Source organism: Tachysurus vachellii, chromosome 20, assembly GCF_030014155.1.
Source record: "Tachysurus vachellii isolate PV-2020 chromosome 20, HZAU_Pvac_v1, whole genome shotgun sequence".
Classification (NCBI taxonomy): Eukaryota; Metazoa; Chordata; class Actinopteri; order Siluriformes; family Bagridae; genus Tachysurus; species Tachysurus vachellii.
In genome coordinates, this window is record NC_083479.1 from 7,348,756 (window position 1) to 7,359,156 (window position 10,401).

The 10,401-nt window shown below is 33.0% G+C and overlaps 1 long non-coding RNA gene across 1 annotated transcript; it reads right to left on the reverse strand.

The window, feature by feature from the left end:
• Positions 1-2,244: 2,244 nt before the first annotated feature.
• On the reverse strand, positions 2,245-7,299 carry LOC132863490 (uncharacterized). Its single transcript, XR_009650123.1, has 2 exons — positions 3,011-7,299; positions 2,245-2,584 (listed from the first exon to the last, which is right to left on the reverse strand). It is a non-coding gene; the product is annotated as an uncharacterized LOC132863490 (long non-coding RNA).
• Between the last annotated feature and the right edge of the window lie 3,102 nt (positions 7,300-10,401).

Below are 10,401 nucleotides of genomic sequence, written 5' to 3' on the forward strand. Positions count from 1 at the left end.
TGCTTCCATTAGGGAACATTATTAGAAGACATGGGATTAGTTTCCTTTGTTATGCCGACGACACACAGTTATATATCTTATCAAAACCAGATGAAATAACTAAATTGTCCAAATTAACTCGATGCCTTAGAGAGATAAAAAACTGGATGAGCTGCAATTTTCTGTTGTTAAACTCTGATAAGACAGAAATACTACTTATAGGTCCAAAAACCAGTACACAGAAACTCTCACAATTTAACTTCCAATTAGAGAGATGTACTGTTACTAGTAGCTCAACAGTGAAAGACCTGGGTGTTATATTAGACAGCAACTTGTCCTTTGAAAATCATGTCGCCCATACTACAAAAACAGCCTTCTTTCACCTTAGACATATTGCCAAGCTGAGAAACATCCTGTGTGTATCTGGTTCTGAGAAGCTAGTTCACGCTTTCATGACCTCTAGACTGGACTATTGTAATGCGTTACTAGGTGGTTGTCCTGCATCTTTAATAAATAGGCTACAGTTAGTCCAAATTGCAGATGCCAGAGTTCTCACTAGGACAAGAAAGTATGATCATATAACCCCAATTTTATCATCTCTACACTGGCTACCTGTTAAGTTTAGAATCGACTACAAACTGCTGCTACTTACGTACAAGGCTCTTAACGGTTTAGCTCCCACGTATCTAACTAGTCTTCTAACACGTTACAATCCTTCAAGCTCTCTGAGATCACAAAACTCAGGACTTCTGGTAGTTCCCAGAATATCTAAGTCTACTAAAGGTGGTAGAGCGTTTTCTTATTTAGCTCCCAAACTCTGGAATGGTCTTCCTGATAGTGTTCGGGGCTCAGACACACTTTTCCAGTTTAAATGTAGATTAAAAACTCATCTCTTTAGTCAGGCGTACACATAACACATCCCAATTGTGCACTATTACACTAGACTTGCACATTTTTATGAACAGCAGATATGTTAATCCCTCTGCACTGCTCTTCTCTTTTTCTACCCATGCCGAGACACCCAGATATTGTACCAGCTCCGATCGTCTTCTGTGCGATGAAGTTTTTGGACCTCCACTGAGATGAGGCCGACTCTGTGAGAATCCTGAGACATCTACAGATCTACAGTACCAGCTCCAGTTGGACTCTGTGATACTAAGAGGAGATCTGAACTCCATGTGATCCCTACACCAATACAACATTTGTCTGACTGTATATTTGTAATCACACCATCTAGTGTCACCCATATGAGGATGGGTTCCCCTTTGAGTCTGGTTCCTCTCAAGGTTTCTTCCTTTACCAATCTAAGGGAGTTTTTCCTTGCCACTGCTGCCTGAGTCACCTCAGACTTGCTGATTGGGGATAAATACATACATAAATACATACATACATACATACATACATACACACCGTGAACTATATATCTTGAATTCTTATTATATTAATTCTTTATACTACTCCTTATGTTTATCTTCTGTTCTATGTTTATGTTCTGTAAAGCTGCTTTGAGACAATGTCCATTGTAAAAAGCGCTATACAAATAAACTTGAATTGAATTGACAGGGGTCAAGATCAGGTTTTTTAATTTAGGGAAGAATTTATTATTTTTATAAGGGGTTCTGTAGCTACGGATATTACCTGTTTCAAAAAACATTGGGTTGTCCAGTATGCAGGTTGATAATTTTAAGAAAGAAGAAGTCTCTCAAAGGGGAGTAAAACAGTGCTGATCAGAAACACTAATATTATCTACAGCTTTATCTATTATCTAATTATCTAATTAATAATCTGAATCTTCTGCCCGATATTCTCAATTTCTTAATTTAAATAATTAATGCAGTCAATGCTGCTGCATATTGATGGTATGTACTTTTCTCCTGTATCAATTAGGTTTGAGAGATTCACTAATCTAGCAGTACAAAGATTTTTTTTTAGCTTAGAAGGCTTTGCTTCCATGCTAATTGAAATACTGATAACTTATAAGTTTGATGCCATTTGCATTCTAATTTCCTAGTTGAATATTTTAAAGTTTGTGTGTGGTTTAACATAGTGATGTGGCAAATTGGTGTTTAATGTTTAATCCAAAGCTCTGAAAGAGACCAAGAGTTATAAGTGGGTCCTATAACGTTCTGATTAACCAATACTGAATCTTATATGGACACAACTGCTTTTCTCAGCAGATCTTCTAACATCAAAATTAATATTAATTCTTCCACAATTAATGTTTTGTCTAAAGAAACAACTAGGGGTCGGGGAGAGGAGCAGCAGTGGTGAGGAAGAGTTTTATTTAACTGCCATTTGTTTCAATGTTGCGATATGGAGACTCTGAGCAAGCTTCTAGGATATTGCCTTCTGCTAAAGGCTCGCCTCGAACAAATGTTTAAGCATTGGGTCAGCTTTGGGGGTTGTGGGTTGTGTCTTCACAATTATAGCGAACTGCAATTACGGACGGCTGAACACAGACACACCAGTGGTGAGGGTGGTGGAAAAAAGTGATCTTGTTTTTAAAAATAGTGGAAAAAAGTGTTCCAGTGTCCATGGTTCAAACCTGTTCTGTATGGGGTTTCACAGTTTCTCCCTGTGTTTATATGGGTTATCTTGAAGGTATCTGAAAAACACATAAGTAGGTGGATTTTCACACCTTGTCCTACTTTTGAACCATTTCAATAATACAGGATATATTTCAATTCTATTCATTTCAATAATAGCAGGATTTTTAATGGAATCCATCAGGTTCCTATTCAGGTATACCTGGGAATTCAATGTGATTTTTTAAAGAATTGTAAAGACTGGCTGCAATGTCATGAGGTGTGAAAATTACAGATGTGAATAAATGATTTGTGGGAATTTCTTGTTACTAAATACACATTTCAATCATTTTTCTAGGATTTAAAGATTTAAATTTGTACTCAGCTTCACTGGCTCTTATTGATTACATAACTTTATTCTGATTTATTCCAGTGCTCACATTAGTCATTTTTTCTATTTAATGTTAGATAATAACATCTATATATGTAATGTTTATGTATCATACTATATCTGTGTATGGGCTGCTGTAGGCTGTCAGGCGTCTATCCGCTATTATTATACGACTTTCTTGTCCCACGTATCCCACGGCGTTCTCTTGATTCACTCAACAGCAAATAGTGCCATCTTGCGTCTGAGTTATTGACTGCATTGGAAATTATTATTTATAATCAATTATTTACATAAATATTTACATATATTGATATTTGTTAATCTAATGTTTTTTCTTTCTTTCTTTTTCATTCTAAATTGTTCTTTTCCTGTGCCTTGTGATTGTTTAATGACAAATTTTCTGTCTTTTCTTTGATTTAGAAAATATGTTAAATAATTATTGGATAAATGTATGTATGTGAAATGTATCTTATACCTAGAACAGTTACTAATATTGTGCCCAACACTTTTATTGAATTTTTACTAAAATAATAAATCATAAATCATATATATACAGTACTGTAAAAAGGTTTTCAAAAATAGTGTAAATAGAGAGTTTATTTTTATCAATTAACAAAATGGAAAGTAAATAAACAAAAAATAAATCAAAATCAAATCTATATTTGGTGTGACCACCCATACACTTGCAGACAGTTTCTGAAAGAACTCAGCAGGTAGGTACCAAACATCTTGAAGATCTTCTGTGGATGCCTCAAATCCTTCAACCTGCTGCTGCAGAATAAATTTGGGGCCAATTTGTCACCTCCCTGATTGTATTGCATGATGGCTATATTATTCAGCATTGAGGACTCCTGCAAAACTCCCCTAAACTTGCAAGGAATATATAAATATATAGTATAGATGACATACTTTAGACATACTCATAATTCAATTAATTGTATTCCATTATTAGGATACTTTTTTAATATTTCATAGTCATTTCACAGGTGGCAGATTATACCAGAGTGTACATGAAACAAAGTTACACAAATGTCTCGAATAACATTATGAAATGATAACATTAAGAAATGATTAAGACTCATTGGACAGACTCATTGGGTACATCTCTTTAACTATCATATATCTACATATATGTCTATATTGCATTGGCAATGTAAACACTTGGTGTCTGCACATATGGTGGCATTGAAAATAAAAAAAAATCTTGATTAAATTAACAACCTGGTGAAAGTAAACATTTCTAATTGCAGTCTGTACAGATAAAGATGTCTTTTCAACCACATCTAAATAAAAAAAAAAAGACATTACTTGGGGTATTTAAGATATTAACTCTCAAATATCATCTGTGAAATGTAATTATATATTTTATATAGTTTTTATAGTATCTCTTACACATTTGAAAATGGTTGCTCTATCAGGCCACAACAAGAAACAAATTCTGACAAAGTATTAATTAGCTTATTTATTCTTCTTAATTCACACACAAAATTATACATATAGTCATACACCAAAGCATGCGGGTTAAAACATAGTGTTCAGAGCAAAGTTTTGCAATGCTAATAAGGGCTCTTCTTTAGGATTAATTTTTTTGGTTTTTAGTCCCCTAAAAGGGTTCCCCAAAGAGGAACAACACTGTATGCTTGTAAAGATTGAAGAAATTAAGGCAGATGCAGGATCAAAGTATTCATAAAAGCAATAAATAGAGAGGTAAGGCAAAAGCATAAGTGTAAGACAAGAAATAACATTGAAACATTGAACACCTAAGATTACAAATAACGTTTTTTTTTTTGGATGAAAAATCCCAAAATGTCAGACAGCCTACAGACTGTTGTCGCCATGCAGTGAAACAGCCAACACCAGTCTGATAAGCTATCTGACACACTTGGGAGAGATGCATGGAAATGCATTATTCACACATGAAGAAAAAATGGAAAAAAAAAAAAAAAACTTACCAAAGATATTGAAGAATAGAGGTGGCTGTCAAAATCCATATTCTGTTATTTGGTAACAGAATATGCCCTGTTATAGCAGATCAAAATGTGTTTCTCATTCACTGACATTCACTGCCTGCTAGCTAAACACGCTCAAGCCTCTTGCCTGTTTCTCCCTTTCTCTCTCTTCTTCGTATCCTTCCTGCCAGCAGTACAGTGCATTGAGTTCAGCCCAGGGTTCAGCTAAGGTAACAGAAAAGAAACCCCACACTGTTCCATTTTTTTTATACGCCTGAAGCTTCCAGGCTAGCATACCAGAGCAGTGTTACAAAAGAGCACAGATGAGGGAGAAAACATTTTACAAACATTGATTAAAGAAAGAAAGAAAGAAAGAAAGAAAGAAAGAAAGAAAGAAGCCTCTGCAAAATCAAGGACCATAATTTAATTTATGACATAATATTGCATTTTTTACAATATTGCAATTGTAAGCCATATTATACATACCAAGACTAGGCATAAAAGAAATCTTTAAAATTCTGTTTTAATAATACTAACAGTAACAATTGAAAAACAGATAATCACAATGTCAGACATACTGTTAGCCAATCTCATTATCCTAAGCAGTAACAGCCCATCAGTAATCAGTATTCTGCTTCCAATACAAAGACAGTTATAATCAAGAAATCAATTAAATATAAAACATACACATAAAGTTGAACTCCTCAAGAAAGGTTAGCCTCCATCCAATTTATCTTTGGCAAAATATGTGATTGCATATATTATTGGATTAGTTTGTGAAGCCTTGGTTTAACCAACATGCTATTTGTCAGTCTCCAGAAACTAAACAAAACTACAGTATGATTCATTGTTTCTCATTACAGATTCAGGGTCCAAGACCAACCTTATTTTAGAGCCTAAATATAAAGCAAAACAAAACTTTAAAACCTCAAACAAATGTGTAATCAGATATCACTTTATTCATTCTTTATTCATTATTCATTCTGAATAAAGTTGCTAATCATTTAGATAGTTCGTATATACAGTAATTCATCCATTTGTATCTAGATGACATATTCTGAATAATTATCTTTCTAAGTTCCTGGATTTGTGTGTAAAATAAAAATGATCATGTTTTGTCAAAACACATGACAATGCTGTTTGACTAAAGCAGTCGTACACCTCTGGAGCCCCATTTACTATACTCTGTAAGAAGTCAAATAATTTTAAAGCAGGCTCAAAAAAATAGAAAATTTCAGGTAGTATGTGAGTGAAACATAAAGTAACATTTCTCACACTTTTTATGAGCACACAACACCTACACAAAGTTTTTATTTAGCCCCTGAATATTTCTATCTCTCACACACACACACACACACACACACACACTTGCACAAGAAGATGGTCACCACCTTCGAACACTTAGAAGAGCAACTCAGGAGAGCAAGAAATGGATTCAGATTAAAAAACAGTTGAAAGCAGACCAACTTATAATAGCAGTTTGGTAAAAGTAGTAGTGTCTTTGTTTTCAACAGAGTTGTGAGGGATTGTTAGTGGCAGGAATTAGGAGTAGAATTCCCCCACCCTCTCACCCTCTGGGGGCCCCTCCTGTCTAGGTCAGCCTGCATCGAGTTCAACAGGGTTCGCTGAGGGGATGGGGGATGGAGGGTGGGGGTTGTGAGTAAAGTGGGGGAGTGTACACTTCAGTCATAGCAGCTCCACCTGCTGAGCATGACTCAGCATCCCTCAGGAGTCAAACCCTGAACAGGCCATAATAAGCACTCCGTTTTAACCCTAGACACACATTAAACTCTGCCACACTGCATTATCCCAGCAAAAAAGACAGCAGCAACCACCACAACACTACAAATATCAAATTACTTATGAATGTACAGTGATTATGAATTAGCAGTCAGTGATAGAGAAAGAGCAGTAAAACAAAAGAAATGAAAAAAAGTAGTGATACTCACTGCTAGTGTGGCACCCACACCTAGAGGTATGCTTTCTGGAGAGAGGTGACAAACTGTATAACAGAGGTTAAGAAGACAAGAAAGGCTTCACACCCAAACTAATGGTTACCTTCTTCTATATCTGCTTTTTCCAGTATGTGAGCTTTTCCTTTTCCCAGATAGGATATTTTACCAAAAAAATATCAAGAAAAATAATAGCAAGAGAGAACCACAAAATACATATAAATTATCTAAAAAATTGAGGGAGTCCTTAAGAAATGCCCTGGAGTGTCGCTTAGCTGTGAAGAAGGAAGAAATGAATGATTTCTGAGAACTCTCACATTTATCACCGACAGTTCCTGTAAGAACTGGTTTCAGCCAATTAATGGGGAAGTGAGTCGTAGCTGTGTCATCACTGGCTGAATAAGAGTATAGAGTCCTGCCCAGTTATAGGGAAGAGGAGGAGTCTCAGGAGAGACAGCCCATATTAGGAAAACCCTTTTCCATGATTTAGCCACCAACTACCACCTTTCTTTTCTCCCCTCACCCCAAAAGACACGTGCATTCAAATGCATGTGAGGAAGAGGAAGAAGGAAGATTGCCATGGTATGACATGGCCCCTTGCTAGTAAGTCAAGAGTAAGCAATCAATCAAATTTCACACATTTATATTAAAAGCTTCAGCAATATTCTGTTTACTATGACACTAAAGCATATATACCATGCCCACATGATTGCAATTATGTAAAATAAATATTTATACTGGACTAGCATGTTTTTGTTTTACTTATTCAGGTCATGTGTTTTGCGGTTGTACATATAAACATTAATATTGATATATAATATTTATTATAAATATTAGTTTACACCTATACCCCTTTTTGTTCATAAGTAATTTTTGTTTATTTTGTGTTTTCTTTGATCAATAATATAAAAAAAATCTTGAAAATTCTTATATATATATATATATATATATATATATATATATATATATATATATATATATATATACCCACGCACACAATTATATAAAACTTCATCTATTGTTCATTTAAGCTTGAAAATTTTAATTTGTTTAATTACTGACAAGATCATTTCAAATAACTGTTGACTATCACCTTTACTACTACACACAATCAAAAATCAAAACATCAATCAAAAGAATTCAAACCTTTGAAAATGCTGTTTTTTCAGTGACTGTGATGACATTTAACCCTTTTACACACACAACACCATTTCTCTTAGATTAAGTATAAATGAGACACAGTATATATATAAATGAGTGACACAGCAATTAAGTACTTCCAGTAATCATCTGTTTTATATGTTCTTTGTCTCTTCTAAGAGGGAGGAGATTATGGAAGACAAACAAATTAAGGAGAAAGAGTTAAAATGTATACTATACAAAATTGTTGTTACCCAATTCAGGGTAAAAGTGAGTATTTGAAAAAAATATATACTATGGGTCCTGTTATAATGTAACACATAATATACATGGTCTAAACTTATAGGCCTATGCTTAGACAATTACAAAATGAAAGCCTTACCATTTAAAAAATCTTTAAATTGAGGTTTTATCAGTATAGGGGCATTTTGTTATTCTTACTATGCCAAAAGTCAAATGCTTTTATTTACATCATCATAATTTCCCTTTCAAGCATATTATTAACAATACTTCAGTGTGTGAATCAAACATGTACATCTTAGTTTACTTTAGATCAAATCTTCCCATCTGTATCATATATTTCTATTTAGATTTTAGCACATTCAGATTTAAATGCAGATTTTAATAATTATATTTCATATTGGATTCATTAAATGCAAAACTTAAAGTTTAAAATCTAAAAATAGTGAATAAAAAGTTTTTTACTTTCTGTACATTATGTTACATTTACATATAGTTTACATATTGACTGAATAACTGTAAAACTAAAATTTCATTTAATAACTTTTACGTCTGGGATTATAAAAATCTAATGTGCAAAAAAAATATATATATATATTTATAATTTGTCATAACAGATTTATCTATTTTTTAAAACGTGTATTCATATTACGTTACATATTTGTAATAAACATTAAATATGTAAGTTAGATATGCATTGTGTACTTTAAGTCATGTCAATAAGTTGAGATGAGAACATTGTCATGCCAATAAGTTGTTTATGACATATGATGAATAAGATAAAGAGTGTGTAAGGGCTATTGTGTGTACTGTGTAGTGATTGAAGCCATAGCAGATGCAAGAAGAAGAATCTCCACAGAAGCAACATTGTGTATAAGACCAGTTGTGTGAGATGAATACAAACATCTGTTAGGAAATTTTATATTAAATCAATTTATTTAATTAAATGATTCCTCTGTTGTAGATGAACTGTGTAATGTGTGAGATTTTTAAAGAAATGATTAAAGATTCTAAATGCTGACAATTACCCATCAAATTCTAATCCTACTGACTGTCTATAAAAATGTGAAAGGCAAATCTGTGGATTGCTGTAGCCTGAACTGACACCGCAACTCATGACGTCTGAGCAAAGGCCCCCTAGAAGCTGACAATGTCAAAGGAGAGGAACTGCAACTGCAAGAAATATCAAAACAAAAATGCATTTTATGCTACATAAAAAGGTATAATTACATTTGTTTTCAGTTGATGCATATATTGAATCACATGCATCTTGAATATGGCTTGTGAAGCCGTTAGGACCCACAAGCTGGATAGATGATAAAATATTGGTGATAATGGTAACTATGTAAAATACAAACCTACCAGTTAAAAATCAAATAATTGTGTTAGTTTTGCAATACGAGACCAAGACATTAGCATGTCAACATTAGCATGTCAAGGTGAGCTTAATTGTGTATATAACTGATTTGCAGAACCTTATCAAGCGTTAATGTTAGGTATTCCTCTGGTTGTTAAGCTTTTTTTCCTCTTAAAACATTCAATGTCAATTAATAACATGCTAATAATCCAATGTTATGAGTAAATAATTAATATAATATATAAATAATACAGTAAACTATAGACCTATAGACTACAGTTAATATTAGGTTTTTCTACCACACTGTTCATTTCCTTGTTATCAGATTTCACAGATTGAGACAGAGAAAGTTGTTAACAATGGACATTGTCCCAGCAGCTTTACGTACATCAATATGTAGATTTAGATACCTAAAATAATTGTGATACACACACAAAGTAAAAATAATTGTGTAAAATTGATAAAATGAAGATTAAACAAAGGAATATATAAAAACAACATAGACAAATAAGTAAGAAAATCTGTATTTGCCTAGGGTGAATCAGCAGTTTTACAGAAGCTGCTGCATATGTGTGTGTGTGTGTATATATATATATATATATATATATATATATATATATATATATATATATATATATATATGTGTATATATATATATATATATATATATATATATATATATATATATATATATATATATATATATATATATATATATATATATATATATAAAATCAATATTGATTCTCTTTGATTAAAACTGGTAAATACTGGTACCAAACCAGGCCAAATACATCAAAATGATATAAAGCATACAAGTATTTCCAAATGTATCTCACACTTTGCATCATATACAGACTTCTACTTG